The sequence below is a fragment of the Syngnathoides biaculeatus genome, chromosome 6, assembly GCF_019802595.1.
Source record: "Syngnathoides biaculeatus isolate LvHL_M chromosome 6, ASM1980259v1, whole genome shotgun sequence".
Taxonomy (NCBI): Eukaryota; Metazoa; Chordata; class Actinopteri; order Syngnathiformes; family Syngnathidae; genus Syngnathoides; species Syngnathoides biaculeatus.
The window spans coordinates 30,199,851-30,215,204 of NC_084645.1; positions in this window are offsets into that span (position 1 = coordinate 30,199,851).

A 15,354-nucleotide genomic window follows, 5' to 3' on the forward strand; every position below is an offset into this window, starting at 1 on the left:
AAGGATTTGTATTATTTGATAATTCGTAGGATAACCTTTTTTTTGCCTCTACCACAATTTTGTTTAGCTTTCCAGTATATTACTGAAAAAAAAATAAGTTTTCAAGTGTGAATCACCCATAGGACTAGAAACTTGAAAATAATACCCAAAAATCTTATTTGATAACTTTAGGGACAGAAAAAGTTGAGAAAAGCGTAGACATTGTCCCGATCGCCCACCCGTAGCGAACGTTGAGCCCCAAAGCCGGGCCATCACATTAATAAAAGCACATTAAAAAAATAAAAACAACCACTGGGGCACAACACCATGACTGAGGATAACATAGAAATCAAAACTACATAAAAAAAGGCTGAGGTGAACTAACCAAGGAGTAATAATACAACTAAGGGAGGAGTTCTTGGACAAGTCCAGAGAATTGAACAGGAACAAGATCACAGAGTTTAACCTGCCTTGAAATTTCAGGAAGAGCTTTTAATAACTTGTTGCAAAAACTATTTTAATGGTGCTCTATTTGAAGTTAAAATTAACCATTCTCAATGTCCAATTTTTATTTATGACACAAAAATGTGTCAATTTCACCCACAAAACAATGAGGGGATTTTGGTAACATACATCGTTTAATGACAGTGTTTAACATACTCCTTAATGCAACAGATTTAGAATATAAAAATGCAAGAAAACCAAACTAGATTACACTCCCTATTACCGTCCTAAATGAGATTGTGTTCATGTAATGGTGGAATAAATGCTGCCGGTGTGCCGATGTGAAACGTGATTGACTTGGTTTTAAAACCGTCTGACGCTGATTTTTCACCTCTCAGCTTCTGTTTAGCGCTTCAAAAATGGGATTTCAATTACACGGCGACCGTCTGGGCTGCCCAGGTGTGTTCCTACAAAACGGGGAACGTAACCTTTCGTGAGGAGAGATTGAGGCCTCATTTCCATGCTCACCTGATAGCGTCACACTACTGTGCTCATTAAAAGCTGTCAGTCACCCAAAGGCGTCGCGTTTTGTTTACACCATTTGTCAACGTCAGCGGCGTCATGGGAATTGTGAAGACTCTCAATCGGAAGCAATCTCTGGTTGCAATTATTTATCTTAAAGATGTATCAATATGGTATTGATTGCTTGCATAATTTCCACAACAGGAGTTTTTGTACGGGACAGTAAAATGGAACCATTTATACTATACATTTTTCCTCTCAGCAACTTCTACGTAATAAGGTGCATTTTTCTTTCATACACGTCTTATTTATAGATGGTACCAATGCTACTAGAAAATCACCTTTATTGAACCAAAGCACCATTTTTTTTTTTTTTTACATTTGAACAATCTCACAGCACGGAACCAAACAAATATGTCATAAGAAGCTCAATTTACTCACAAATTGTCTTAGTGTCAAAATCGGGGCCTGTGTAGTTAAACACAAAGCTGATATGATCGCAGCGCTTGTTGATAGATAGATAGATAGATAGATAGATAGATAGATAGATAGATGGATAGATGGATAGATGGATGGATGGATGGATGTTAGGGTGAGGGCTAGGGCCTAATTATCATGAACAAAACGTGGTAATGGTCGACCAGCTAGTCGACGATCAATTTCACCATCAAAAGGCCACATCTGTGCAACCAAGCCGAATACCAGAAAAGTAATATAATTTGGTAGTCCTACAATGATCATGTGATGTCTGAATTTTACAAGATATGTATATTTTTCATCAACGTACCTGTTTGTATATCACTGGTGTGCTGTACCATTTATTCACATTTACATTTCCCGATGAAACATGTTACATTAAATCACCGTTGAGTAAATTGCTTAATATCTGATAGCCGAGAGATAGTTCATCAATATATAGTGCTTGTGCACCTCATCAAATCATGTCACTGGCCAGAAATGTCGGTCAAACAAACCATTCTTCAATGCTAAGTCGATTGGAGATGATCCAAAAATACGTCTTACAGCACAACGCCCAGAATTTTGTCCGATACCGTTAAAAATTTAGAAGGTGATAATAAACGAAGGTATGTGGAAAATTGAGAAACGCATGGCATAGAGGACCCGTATTTAATGCCAAAGTCGATGTTTTCGCCGACAAGAAATTGCACTATTACCCTGCTTGCGCTTGTCTTGGACAACTGGATCTACACATGTATCTGGTGTGTAAGTCGTTGAGATTCACACGGAAGAGTTTGAAACCGCAGAAAAGTCTGGACGCATACAAATACTTTGTTGCTAGATCTGTTTTCAATCAAGAATAAATCCCACATAGTGATGGAGCCACTCAGATTTGTTCATTTCAAATACCAATATTTAAATAAATGACTGTTGACTGCTGTTTTTAAACAAACTTGCATTCATTCACTATGATTGGGGGAAAAAAAAGACAGGGAGTCGGCTCCTCCGTACACGAAGCGTGTTGCGGCCACACGTTAAACTTCGGTAAACTTCTCCGTGACAGATTTTTTTTTTTAAATATGCATTGTTCCTAAATGAGTCCAATGTGTATTTAAAAAAAGAAAATAAACCGCTGGGATAGGCTTCAGCCCCCATACACGGAAGCGCGTTGCGGCCACTCGTTGAACTTCGGTAAACCTCTGTGTGACCGACGGTTTATTTTCTTTTTTTAAATACGCATTGGACTCATTTGAGAGCAATGCATATAAAAACAAAAAAACAACGTCTGTCAGGGAGAAGCTCACCGAAGTTTAACGTGTGGCCGCAACACGGTTCCGTGTATGTTGGAGACGACTCCCTGTCTTTTTTTTTTTAAACGCATTGTTCTCAAATGAGCCATCTTGGCATTATAACTACTTCTTGATAATTCAAGATTGAGAAGAATAATTCCTACCTGAAATGAAGTGATCGCTACACAGTAGTGTGTATTAGATTGGGCACCGTCCATCACGTTTAATTGCCGAAATCTATCGATCTTTTCTCCTCTTTTCCGGTGGTATTCCATAGAAAGATCTCTTTGAATATCTGTCTCGTCTGTTGTGACAACCAAGAGCACAACAAGTCTCGGGCATTGTGAATATTCTGATTCAGTTCAATGTCCCCCACAATGTCGAGCAGCTCTTTTTGACCGGTAATACGGCGCCGTGAAAATGGTGACATCGCGTGCACGACCTCTATATGAAACAAATTGCAACATAAAAATGAAGTTAAAGTTTAATTACTATTTTTTCAAAAAAAAGGCTCTGATTAACAGGCACAAAACAGCATTTTGTCACGTCATTAGTTTCGGTTTGTCCCGTTCGAGTGACCACACCGCGTCATCGTTTTCCACAGCAGCTGCCCTCATGTCTTCCCTCACTACAGCTATCGTCCTTCTCTCAGGTCTTCCTGTATCCCTGTGACTTGGCAGCTCCATCCTCATCATCCTTCTAACAATGTACTCACTCTTTCCCCTCTGGACCAAACCATCGAAGTATGCTCTCCCAAACTTTGTGTCTCATAACATCTAACCTCGGCGGTCCCCCCGACAAGCTCATTTGTAATCCCACCCAACCTGGGCACTCCTCTTCACCTCTGCCGCTTGTCATCTTCTCAGTGCCACCGTCTCTAAGCCAGAATACAAAGTACATCATGGATGGCCTTGCCACTGTCTTAAAAACCTTTTCCTTTATCCCAGCAAAGACTATTTTACAACACATGACACTTCTGTCAACCATTGCAACTACAACTGCAAGCTAATAGCAGCAAATAAACACTCCTAGAAAAGGGAAAAAATGTGATACATCTAACAGAGATGCAGGGCTGCAAATTTCTAGCTGCGTATTGGTCAATGTGTAGGTAGAAATGCGATAGAGACACCAGGAAAAAAAAAATATTAATGGCGTGGGTTGACTGTTTTTTTATTAGTTTTATTCTCGCGTTTAGCATAATTATTCCTTTGAGTAAATTGTCACCCCGTTGCAAAGTTTTCCTCCATTCAAAATGCTGTATCCAGTGCTTTTTCTCTCGCTGACTGATTTACCTCTATATGAGCTTTATATTTTGTGCTGCATAATCACTGCATCAAAATGAAGTGGAAAATGCTAATGTCTCTAATTGGACTACTAATAGAGACCGTTTCCCTAGCTCCGAGCTTTCGGGGGGTCTGTGTAATCAGTGTCGACAGTCGTTAAGGGAATGGAGAGGCAACTAGGAATGTCAGGAGAGGGCCCAGGCGGTTCCGGCTGACACTACCCCAATCTTCCGGCACCCATTAAATGGCAGTTTCAACACATTACCAACCATAACATCCTTGAATATCACTGATTTTATTTGCAGTATCAAACATTTCATTTCACGCGCCATTAATGGAAAAGTGCTGCGGTTCTAATGCTGCCGAACATTTAGTAACTACCTGGACTCGGAGAACCAATTAACTCCAGCGACAACATGGCCAATTAAACACACAAATAGGTGAGTCCGGCGTTGGTTACTGCCCTAGTAATTCACTTTTGAATAAACCCATGCAGAAAAATACAAAAAGCCTTCATGGAAATGTCCTGTGAAGTGGGTCGAGCAAGGAAAATAGAGACAAAGACTGTACAAAGAATTCGGTAGCACTTCCATACAATAGGTCATGATGTGGAGTACAACAAAAAAGGGGTGGGGGGGGGCAGAAAGTTGATTAATAGTTCGCATAAGACTGAAATTAGAACTGATTTAAACATACAAAAACTCAAATGTAACATGTGCAAGTGTGCCACCATTCAGTCCATAGCATTTGCTATAAATCCATTGGCCTCACACTTCTGAGGACCACGGTCCAAATCCCGGCCCCGCGTGTGTGGAGTTTGCATGGTTCTCCCTGAGCCTGCGTGGATTTTCCTCACACATCCCCAAAACATGCATTCATTAGAGACTCTAAATTGCGCATAGGTGTGATTGTGAGTGCGACTGTTGTCTCTCTGTTTATTCAGTGATTCTTTTGCCTACCACTAGAGGGGGTCCTCGTACCACTAGTTGTACTCTTACCAAACATTTAGCAGTATGGCAAAAACTACACTAAATTGTAGATCATTTCAAATTAATTCAGTGATTTGCTTTGAATTCATCAGTTATGCAATTTTCAACCTAATGTTTAAATCCGAGTAAATGTTATACCATAAAGACAGTTTTTTGGGACTGTATTCCTCTTGTTTTTTAACAATAAAGAATATGGACAGCCATTCTTGTCTTGTCATTGTCCAAAGTTAAAATTAGCTCATCGTTTGTGGTGGGAGATGTTTCTACTTGTGCCAAATACACAGCTCGTTTATACACACAATTTTAATTTTAACTTTAATTTGTTTTTTGGGGTTTTCAGACAAAATTCTGCATCCACAAGTGTGAAGTACAGTCCGCATTTATTGCTTGCTTTTTTTTTTTTTTTAATCAATAATCTGGGTTCCCGATTTGCAAGTACGCGCTTTTTGATTTTTTGAATTTTGAATTGTCTTTTTAAAAAAAGACAGTACGTCCTGTGTTTATTGAGAAATGCATTCAAGGTTCATACCGATGGCCCCTCACGGCTGCGTAGTTCTCTTGTCGTCATACTGTACGTCCCCATTCTTTGGTCTCATCCAGCCGCCGAGCTTTAATCCGTTCCTTTCCGCTACCTCCGGGATAGATATCTTGTCGTATTCCAGCTTATTGTTCAGGAGCAAAGAGGTAGCCAAAGGCCAGGTAACTTGGATTTGACTGGTGTATTCTCTCATTCCACAGGACACAAGATACAAATCAAGTTCCTTTGACCCCATTGTCCTCTCCACACTCCGACTCCGCCAAAGGCGACACTCTGGTATGGGATCCTTTCTTCACTATTTATTTATTTATTTATTTATTTATTTCCTTCCCTTACCTCCTACAAAAGCCATAAGCCGCATATATTTCCTCAGATAAAGCGTCCGACTGTGAGACCCGTTGATGTTTTGATTATTAATGACGTTTACACATTGTGCAGGCTTAATAATACTGTAATCATTTGAAAAAGATGCACAAGCGATGTTTTGGGTTGTTTTACCATTTTAATGAACTGAAATTTCCGCTCCTGAGCCTGCAATTTATTATTATTATTATTTTCATATCGATGGGCAATCTTCTTCACTAAGCGAATTAGGTGCAAACCAGTAAAGCCAGACACCCCAGTGGCCCATTCGGTGCTGTGTGGTCCACGTTCACTGCCGAAATGCGCTCTTCTTGTCATCCTGACCTTTCTTCCGTTTTAATGAAATCCGACGTGGCTTAAAAATAAACAAGCCCATTCTCTGCCGCGTTAGCCTGCAGACGCTAGTGACCTATGAACTTAATTTTCTATCCAAACATATATTCATAGGTGGCACCTTCCTCCTTCCGTGATAGAAAGTGTCACAGGTGTTGAAGTCTGATTAAAAATATGATAATGTCAGTGTCCTCGCCCACAACTATTTTAATCATGCAATGACAGGAATAGGATTAAATGTAATATCTAGCATATTTTATGTGCTGCCACGGTGGTGTTTGGATTATATTAGCTATCACTTTGCAATTCTTCTCCAGTCATTTAACAAGTGTTCTTTTCAATGTCAAACGGAATGATTGAATGGGTATGTTACGTTATCGGCTGGCAATCTCAAACTTAACCATTGACTCGGGGAAAATGTAAATAAATGTTGCCTTTCGAGACCATTTTTTCATTTAAAATAAAAAACATGACTTAGAGGTGTGTCACTTATGTACTTCAGTTGCTATTGGTGGTCTGAATAGATGATTAATGTACAAAAACAGACAATAGATTGTCATTATGTTCGTAGAAAATAAAAATTGTAATGTGGATTCTCTGAAACCACATCACCATTTTATTTTTATTGGGTTCAGGTTTTGAAGTAGTTGTAACACTACTTGAGAGCACAGCATTGGTCTGATTGATTTTTCACAGATGTCAATGTCTTACAAAATTCTGGCTACAGTTTCGTTTGAGGTAACCTTACTATTGGTATTGGATTGTTTTGTTGAACAACTACCGTAATTTCTGGCCTATAAACCGCAGCTTTTTTCACACGCTTTCAACCCTGTGGCTTATGCGGCTAATTTGTGCATTTTGTTCTAACACCTGCAAGGGGAGAGAATGAGACCAGTGGAATATATGTGCCGAAGAAGGGACTTTTACCGGTATGTTTTTTTATTATATTTTTTTTTAATCGGCGCCGTGCTAGCATTAGCGCCACGCTACCGTGTTTCTGCTGTGTTGCTGCCACGTCTCAATGATTTAGTTTTTATTTATTTATTTTTATTTTTATTTTTTTTAACCGGCTGTGTTAGTGCTGTGCTACTGTGTTGCTACTGCCAAGCTGCCGCGGCTGTTTTTATTTTTTTTTACCAGTATTTTTATTTACTTTTTAACCAGCCCTGTTCGTGCTACCATGTTGTTGCTATGTTAAGATAAGATAAGGTATTAAAACTCTGTGTACATGCTCAATAGGGTGTAAGTCTGGAAATCAACATGGGCAGTCTAAAACCACCCCCTTGTTCACTGTGGTTCTGACTTAAATATTGCGTTATCATATGTTCATGAGAGTCCCTGTAGCTCAGTGGTTAGAGCACTGGTTTGGTAAACCAGGGGTTGTGGGTTCGTATCCCACTGGGGCCTTCACTCCCTGAGAAGGGTTGCGTCAGGAAGGCATCCGACGTAAAAATTGTGCCAAACATATATGTGCGTTCATCTGAGGTGACACGCTGTGGTGACCCCGAAAGGGACAAGCCGAAAGAAACTTACTTACATAGGTTCGTGATTGAGTATGAATGATTAAAGTTTTCAAATTTGCATAACATCGGCTCCATAAGAACAAAACCGCCCTTAACTGAACTTTGTTGTCAGAATATCTCATGTGCTGAATTTTCAAGGGTTTTTTTTTGACAACAGAAAAATTGACACTTTTTTTCAGACACAACTGTTATCAACAATCCCTGCAAACACATCACTACTGGTATATTAAATCAATCATATTGCTAAGTTTAGTTGTTCATATGGCCCGGCGGCGATTATATTTAGGAAGTGGCACCTGTTTCATGTCACGGAGACAAACAGTACAGACCTCTGCACCCCATACCACCTTCCTTATCAGCACCTTGCCCGCAAAGGGTTAATTCAATCATGTCAAGGTTCCCTGCTCTGTTCCTCACCTCTGCCATCATACTTTAGGCCCATTGGAGCATTTCCTCATTGATGGCACCTTTGGCTTCACAATAGAAGCTAATTTGTTAGAATCTTTCACAGGTCAGGGACTGCTTAAAGGCGACGAGGGCGCCTCTGCCCCGCTGGAAAAATAGAGCCGCCGAGAGCCTGGGGCAAATTAAATGCCCACTCGTTTTATGGCCGTAGACATACAAAGCATAAATATCCATTTATTTGAGTTCAATTCGGTCCGCAGGATCTTGCCATGCCATCCCAGTTAACGTAGGTTAATAGATTGATTCCACTGACATGGCTCATAATGAACAGTAAATTGTTTTATCTCTTAAGTCTTATTTGGTCGTCCAGGAAAACATACGAGGTAATATGGCTGTGGCTAAATGGAGCGTAAAATAGATCTCTCCCCAAGGCATAAGGATAGGTTGATGGCGAGGCTATGATTAATGAAAATAATAATGCTCTTGAAATAGACATTTTTCTCTCTTTTTGGCATTTTTGGCCCTTCCCTCCGATGGTCATTCTGATTGCTCATGCACAAGATGATGGATTCCTAGGATTTTGATTTTTGTCCATGGGATTCTGTTCTTTGGGAGAGGCTCTCTAGATTCAACGGTGAGCTCAACTCACTTCATCGCCATAAAAACAGCCATGTACTCTAGCTACAATCTAAAGCGTGAAGGGTAGGTAATGTGGGCGCAACAAAATAGCAACATATCACATAATCGCTCATACATCGATAAAGATGAATAAAACTAATAATTTTTTCCATACAAGTACTTACATTGAGTACTTGCAAAATCAAGTACCAACCAATATTTAATACTGTCATTCAATCTTGCAGTCATGATAAATGTTTTGTTGAATCCAATCTCATTCAAAAACGTTTCATGCAAATAAATGACTTGGTGGAGAAACGGCTTGTCTTGACTGACATTTTAATATCCACATGCACGATTTGTCACAGTCTTGCCACACATTTCACTTGAATTTTGGGTCTAACACAAGTCTTTTCAATTATGTGCTACCTCAGTCCTAACACTAGGGGGCACTTTGTAAAAGTACTCTGTATGAATGAAAGAGAAGAAATAAGAGATGAAGAAGATTGTAAAGTCTGCTGGACATTAGTAATATCAAGGCCATGTTACCTTTTTCTCTCTTTTTTCTCATGCGTTTTAGAGTACTTCCACTTTTAAGTGATATTTCTTGCACTAAAATCTGTTTTAATTGTACATTTTATTAGTTTTTATTTTTGTATCAGAATGCTTTTAATCATGCAAGGCGCATTGAGTTACGTTGTGATTGAAATGCGCTATACAAATAAATTTGTTTTGCTTTTTATGCTAACTCCAAAATAAAATGAGTAAAACTTAGTAAGGCTTCTTTATACTTGCGCAGGCAGCAACCACGCTGGCCTCACTAAAAAAGCTGTCCCACGCACAGTTTGCCTTTAGATGCGAGCGCAACCCACGTGCGCTGTTTTAAAAATGTGCTGCAATTCCGGGGGTATTGGCTAGGACCCCACTGGGGTGGAGTTTCCTCTGCATTTTTATGGCCAATTCCCCGAGCCGTTTTTGCTTTCCGGAAAAAGTAACAAAGCAACAATGGCGACTGTGGAACATAGTCTGCTAGAACAAAGGGACCAAGATGACCAGATGATGAGTTTCATATAGTAATTATATATATTAATATTAAAAGGCAGTTGTGTGGGTGGTATGTGCTGAGTGCGTCATGACAGCATGTGACTGAAATGGACCAATCAACAATCTCCACGGCATTCTGCGTACAGCCACAATTTGTGCTGTGTGTGTGTCGAGGGGGGTCCTCGCGTGTCAATGCATCGGTCATGTGATGCATTGACACGCATAGTGAGGCCTTAAGACTGTTTTTTGAATATACTTTAAGTTACACAATCTAAAAAGTTATAATATTGACTGGGGAACTAAAATGATAGTTTATCAAACCATTGGTTATGTCATTTTTTGATACGCCACACCATGGCCTGGTGAGGGGAGCTTGACTGGCAGCTGGTGGCGAATTCTAACTTGGAGTCAGACAAAATTGTCCCCATGTTTACCTATAAAGTACCTCTACATGGCTGACATGACTCCTACCAGGAAGTTTCTTAGGCTGGTAAAGTGGTATCGGTGGAGTATACGTTTATTTTTACGAGTATGAGTGCTGGACAGACGTACGATATCTGCACTGGTACACTACTGCTATGGATATTGGTCCGTCCCTAGAAATCAATATTCACTGTTTGACGGTGCATGTCCAGCGGACCAATGAAAAAGTTTTTAACATTTGGCTGATCTGCTACTCTCCGCCTATTAATGTATTTCATTGTGATGCTATAGATGGCAAATTGTTGTTTGTTAGTCAACGATTCCCACACCTAGTGGGGTTCTTCAATGCCGCCCCACCCCACCCAAAAAACAAAACAATACAAAGAAAAGTTAACTTCAGTGTTTAATCTACTGATAAAGATGCCTCTGCACACCAACATTGTAGCACCACTGAATTTGCTCCTCCCATTCCGTCATTTAAGGGCACGCCGACTCCTGATGTCTTCTTTTAACCAAATCAATGACTTTTAATTCTGTACTATTGATATGCTTAGATAATGCACCAATTGAACTGTGCTTCTGGAGATGAAGAGTAATTGGGCCCTGACCCCTTGGTGTGCTTCTCGTCACCGCATCAGCACCCCCAGTACATTCTGTCTTGCAAGGAAGAGAGCTGGAAGGGTGTGGGAGGTGGAGGTGGATGCGGGGGGCTCACTTTGTAGACACTCACTTGTGGCAAGGTGATAAATTACAGTTCTTAACTACCATTGATTACCCAGTGTTTCTCTAGCTCTGGTGACAACTGTTCAGTCACTCTGAATGGCTTTTAATGGCACATTAGAGAAAAGAAGGTGTACAGTTTCCCCAACATTGATTCCGCTGGCTTGTTGCCTAATAAAGACAAACTGACACGGACTCCTCTCTGGGAATATCCAGCTTCAGACATCCGACCCAACTTTTTTGCAATGCAATATATTACAGCTGCAAAGCGCACAAATGCTTCCGATGGCTCTATGCCAACACTATATCGTTAAACCTCAACCTTGAGACGTTTTAAAATGTTGTTTTTGTTGTTATTTATAGTATATTTGGAGGCAGGCAGACAGTTTTATGCTTCCTTTATACTGTTGGGTTTGTCGTGTAACATTTAGAGGTGAAGATATTAAAGTTGGAAATAACTGGAGGGTGTTTCTTCAAAGGCATTAATGAAGCACATTAAATTTAACAACAAAAGTACAGTTTAAGAATATTGCAGAACTTTTGGTCGATCTTCAATTTTTGGGGTATTAAAAGAAAAATAATTTGGGGGTTCTCAGTTCAAGGAAGAGTTCCAGATATCGTAACATCCATAGCGTGATCACGATACAGTTTGGATGAAAAAGACTTCATCCTATATGTCATAAATATCAAACAATGAAATGAAAAACAGTTAAGTGTTAGCTGTGGATCCTTTCTTGTGCTGGTTAACCCATTCGTGGGCAGCGTCCCATTTTTGGGACATCATGATGTTCACCCATTGTATCCTTCAGTATATCAAAATATTGAAGTGTTTTAATCTGAAGCCATAATTTGGTATCAGTAGAGGATAACTCATTGGTCAAAGTTAGCACAAAGTTATTTCCCTTTCCTTCCTGACGCAACATGGCTGCCTCTAGCTCATGCCTCATATAACTTAACCATAAACGAAAAAGAAGTGTTATTTCCTTGATTGTGGCCTGTTAGGAGACTTTCATCACAATAAGGCAAAAAATTGCCACCCTGCCCATGAATGGGTTTTAACCAAATATTCCTACGCCATTCCGCAAACTAGTTCATCACTTCCCATTTGTAAGCTTGAAACCTCGTATGTCAGGAACGTTGTAAACCGAGCATCACCCCTATAGAAGCAAAAATGGAAATGATATGTTATGCTCAATAACACAGTGATCCACAAGTTCTGTAGCTACGCTGGTAGTTGTCGTGGTAACAAAAGCAGTACTCTATGTTTTAGAGGGAAAATGGGTTATCAGTGGGTTATTTGCATGTGACAGGACCCACCCGGTCAATATAGATTAATTTCAGCAAGACAAGAAAAATATTGTCAAGTGTACTATAATCTGTGATCTTTGGGAAATTTTGACAAAAGCATTAAGACAAACTGAAAATTCTTGGGGGGTAAAAAAAGCACAAATCCATCTATCTGTTTGTCTCCATTAACGGCTTCTTCCCATGGTCCATTTTCAAATGTAAAGCAATGCTATACATATTTAGATATTTTAGCGCTTTCCTTTGTCTATTTTTGCTGCTGCGATTTTGTGTGCGAGCGCTGTGCAAATGCAGGTGTGCGCTACTTAAGTATCATACACCAACGCCACGCCGCCCGCCCCGAAGCAAATGAAGCGGCGAAGCCTGTCGCCGGGGTCCTATTTTAACTGCGGGAGTGCAATAAGCGGAGCAAAGCTGTGCAGTTGAGCTCACAGAGCGTGTTGGCTTTGTACAGCGCACCTGCTCTTTTGGATCTTTTTGATTTATGTGCGTGCTCGCAGCACCAAATGCACAAGGGTTGAGGTGACTATAGATCAAACACTGTCTAAGAATTGCCGCATAACTCACGTCACTGCTTTTGTGAGCGTGTGTGTCATTTGGTGGAAATGTTGATGATTGACAGCAGATGAACTTTGGGGGGGAAAAAGGCATTTGGAGGGTATTTAGTTTAGCATAATTTCTTTTTGTACCTCCTGAAATCCCTTTGTTGTGACCATAATATTAGAAACACCTATAGTGCAGTTATACAACACAGTAATAAACAGCGTTACATACTGTAAATAACCCTCAAATCATGCATTAGCTTTGTCTGGACTTTTTTGTGGAAAGAAAGTGTCCTAGGGTCACGTAAGAAAAGAAAAAAAAAAACAATATGAGAAAAATGTGTGAACTTTGAAAGAAGTTGTAATGTTATGAATGAATGAGCAAAGAATATAATACAGTGTTGCCTCGGTTCTCGAACACAATCCGTTCCAGAAAGACGGTTGAAAACCGAAACATTCGAAAACCGAAGCGCGATTTCCAATTACAATGAATGGATTTTTTTTAGCTTTTCCTGATAATAAACTGCATTGTAGAAATACATGTATTGTTCAAATATTTAATATAATTAAATCATTTAAGAAATATATTTATTTCTTGTTTAAAATGTATGCTTTGGTAGTAGAGTATGCTAGGCTGGGAGTGCATTGCCGTCTCCGTAGCGAGTCGGCCCCTCGCCTTGAAAACCTTTTTTTAATAACAAAAGTGCAGAATAACTTTAAACGAGCAATAATGAGGGGGGTTTGTTGTATGTTGTTTTTTATTTGCACAGAAAGTACGTAACGTACAAAAAATTTAACTTGCAACTAGAGGTAGGGTTAATGGAACAAAAGAAAAAAGCAATGCAAAACAACTGTTTCAAATGTCTTCGGTGGGGGTGACTCGGCCGTTTTTAACAAAGAAAGAATCTAATGTAGACTATTTCTGCCATCTTTTGAGCACCTTCTTGAAGTGGCTCATGACAACGTCATTGAAATTTTGCAGTGGTCTGCAACATTCTGCTTTGTTAGGGTGATGGAGTTCGACAAAATTATGGATGTCGTTCCAATTAGTGCAGATAGCTTTTATATCGACATATGAGACATCCTTCCTGCCTTCAGCCTCATCAGACGACATCTCCTCCCTTCCTCGCCAACACTATCCTCAGCTAACTGCTGCTCGTTCATGAAAATAAGAAGCAACTTTTCGACTTCCTCCAAGATCTGTGGCCTCTGCTTGGTCAACACGGTTGCTCCTTTAGCAACATCACTTGCTTTCAGGGCATCCTTGTGTTTCAGAATGGTGCTGATCGTCGATTTCTCCATGCCATACTTCTTTGATAGCTCAGAAACACGCACACCAGATTCATATTCGGCTATCAAATCCTTCTTGAAGGCGTCAGTTTTACACACCACTTTCCTTTTTTCAGCACCAGCGAGTTACCTTTTTTGGAGCTATGATCGGGGGGGGGGTTAATATTTCTCAATTAGAAGAAAAAAAGTCACTGCCGGGACAGGTAGGCGTGCAGAGGAGTGTGTGGGTCAACTGGTTGGGCTTCGTTTCGTTTTTTTTCGGGATCTGTTCAAAAGCATGATAACAAATCGTTGTGGGTCAGCTGGTCGGGCCTTCGAAAACCGTTCTTCAAAGCAAAAAATCTCAACATTTTCGTTCGAAAACCAATTTGTACGAAAACAGAGACGTTCGAAAACCGAGGTACCACTGTAAATGTCTAGAGAGACAGCACCAGCCAATCTGGGACTGTTTGGGAATTTTTCTTTATTTTATTGTCTCAATGTTATGACATAAAACTCTCAAGCACAAGTTAATTTGAAATGTTTTGTTTATTATGATTCTTCTTATTAAATAATGACCTTATGAACGTGCCAGAAGTACATTTTCCCCTGACATAACTTTCAATGAGGACCCAAAATTGTTCGGATATGTATATAATGACAAAAGGCCTCGAAATATCTCCAGAAACCATACACAAAATTTTACACCCGGTCGGCCTTTGTTATTTGTGGCTGCTATTTTGGGTGTATTCCAGGGGTCGTACACTGACAAACTCCCACAAGTCCCCATTGGCGGTTTCTGGTATGTACAATATGTTGGGCCGCACAGGGCTTCATTTCTAGAGGTCAGAAACGTAGACCCACGGACACTAGATGAAATGGTTTGATCTTGGCATTGTGACATTGTTGATTCTATGTGGATTTTGCCCTCCGTAATAAGAGATTATGAGGTCATCAAGGATTTTCCTCATGTTGAAATGAGAGTTTATTGAGTTCAAGGAACTCTGTATTTGTTGGAGCAGCCAAGACTAACAGGAAAGCAAATATTCGAGAAAGATTGTTTTGCCTATACCATTTAAACTGGGTGGAGCATTCCATCATATTTTTATCAGTCTTGCATTTTGGTTTAAAGCAGCCATGTTGGTCTTATTCCAAGACTCGTGCTTTGGTTACCTCCAACAAGGGAATTCACTTAATTAGCCCCAACCGGATCTTCTTCTTTTCCTTTCGGCTTGTCCCGTTAGGGGTCGCCACAGCGTGTCATCTTTTGCCATCTTAGCCTCTCTCCTGCATCTTCCTCTCTCAC